Genomic DNA, 2,385 nt, shown 5'->3' on the forward strand with positions numbered 1-2,385 from the left:
AACACCAAACTTAGAGTTTGGTTGTGGCCTCCCAACACCAAACTTAAAGTTTGATTGTGGGGGCTCTGGTTGACTCTGCTTGGAGAGAAGCTTTTTCTGCTTCCTCTCCATGGTTGCAGAGGGAGATCCTTGAGTTTTAAACACAAGGGAGTTCTCATTCCATTGAAGGAATATTTCACCTCTGTCAACATCAATCACAGCTCTTGCTGTGGCCAGGAAAGGTCTTCCTAGGATGATGGTTCATCCTCTTCCTTTCCAGTATCCCGGACTATGAAATCAGTAGGTATGTAAAGGCCTTCAACCTTTACTAATACATCTTCTACTTGTCCATAAGCCTGTCTTCTTGAGCTGTCTGCCATCTCCAGTGAGATTTTAGCAGCTTGCACCCCATAGATTCCCAGTTTCTCTATTACAGAGAGGGGCATGAGGTTTATTCCTGAACCAAGGTCACACAGAGCCTTAAAGACCATGGTGCCTATGGTACAGGGTATTATGAACTTTCCAGGATCCTGTCTCTTCTGAGGTAATATCAGTTGATCCAGATCACTTAGTTCATTGATGAACAAGGGAAGTTCAACTTCCCAAGCATCAATGCCAAATAATTTGGCATTCAGCTTCATGATTGCACCAAGAAACTTGGCAGTTTGCTCTTCAGTGACATCCTCATTCTCTTCAGAAGAGGAATACTCATCAGAGCTCATGAAGGGCAATAAGGAGGTTCAATGGGATCTCTATGGTCTCTAGATGAGCCTCAGAGTCCTTTGGTTCTCCAGAGGGAAGCTCCTTATTGATCACTGGATTTTTTGAAAAAGATTTTGAAAAAGATAAGATTCTCAAATTGAAAATTTGATTTGACTCATGAGAAACAATTTGATTTTAAAATTTTTTGAAAAAGTCAACTCAAATTTTCGAATTTGATGAGAGAAAAAAGGAAAGATATTTTTTTGATTTTTGAATTTTTATGATGCAAGAGAGAAAAACACTAAAAAGATGCAATGCATGAAATTTTTAGATCAAAACATGTGATGCATGCAAGAATGCTATGAATGTCAAGATGAACACCAAGAACGCTATGAAGAACATGATGAACATCAAGAACATATTTTTGAAAAATTTTTAATGCAAAGAAAACATGCAGGACACCAAACTTAGAATTCTTTAATGCTTAGACATTAAGAATTCAAGAATGCATATGATAAACATGAAAAGACACAAAACAAAAAATCATCAAGATCAAACAAGAAGACTTACCAAGAACAACTTGAAGATCATGAAGAACACTATGAATGCATGATATTTTCGAAAAATGCTAGATGCATATGCATGTGACACCAAACTTATAATATGACTCAAGACTCAAACAAGAAACAGAAAATATTTTTGATTTTTTTGATTTTCAAATTTTTTTTGGATTTTTATTTTAATTTTTTCGAAAATTAAAAGGAAAAATAAGGATTCCAAAATTTTTAATATGAATTCCAGGAATCTTGCCATGTTAGTCTAAAGCTTCAGTCCAGGAATTAGACATGGCTCACTAGCCAGCCAAGCTTTCAAAGAAAGCTCCAGTCCAAAACACTAGACATGGCCAATGGCCAGCCAAGCTTCAGCAGATATGGATACTTTTCATGTATAGAACAACTAAGTGTGTGAGAATCTCTTCATTTGTGATGGTAAGTTGAAACCCCAGTCCAAAAATTAGACATGGCTTTACAGCCAGCCAGGCTTCACATGTAATTCAGACATGACACGCCTGACATACTCATTCCCAAAGGAATAGGACATGGCTTTACAGCCAGCCAGGCTTCAACATGCTTCATGAAACACTAGAATTCATTCTTAAAAATTTTGAATAAAAATTTTTGAAAACATTTTTTTTTTCGAAAACATGTGAGAAAATTTTAGAAATATTTTTTTGAAAAATTTTTGAAAATAAAATAAAAAGAAAATTACCTAATCTGAGCAACAAGATGAACCGTCAGTTGTCCAAACTCGAACAATCCCCGGCAACGGCGCCAAAAACTTGGTGCACAAAATTGTGATCTCCAGGTTCAAATAATCCCTGGTAATGGCTCCAAAGCTTGGTGCTCTGATCTTAATTCATAATTGTCACAACTTCGATACAACTAACCAGCAAGTGCACTGGGTCGTCCAAGTAATACCTTACGTGAGTAAGGGTCGAATCCCACGGAGATTGTTGGTATGAAGCAAGCTATGGTCACCTTGCAAATCTCAGTCAGGCGGATTTAAACATGATACTTTATTAGATTAAAATAAACAACAAAAGGGATAGAGATACTTATGTAGATTCCTTGGCAGGAATTTCAGATAAGCGAATGGAGATGCTTTTCGTTCCTCTGAACCTCTGCTTTCCTGCTATCTTCATCC

The sequence above is a fragment of the Arachis ipaensis genome, chromosome B02 (genome assembly GCF_000816755.2).
Source record: "Arachis ipaensis cultivar K30076 chromosome B02, Araip1.1, whole genome shotgun sequence".
Lineage (NCBI taxonomy): Eukaryota > Viridiplantae > Streptophyta > Magnoliopsida > Fabales > Fabaceae > Arachis > Arachis ipaensis.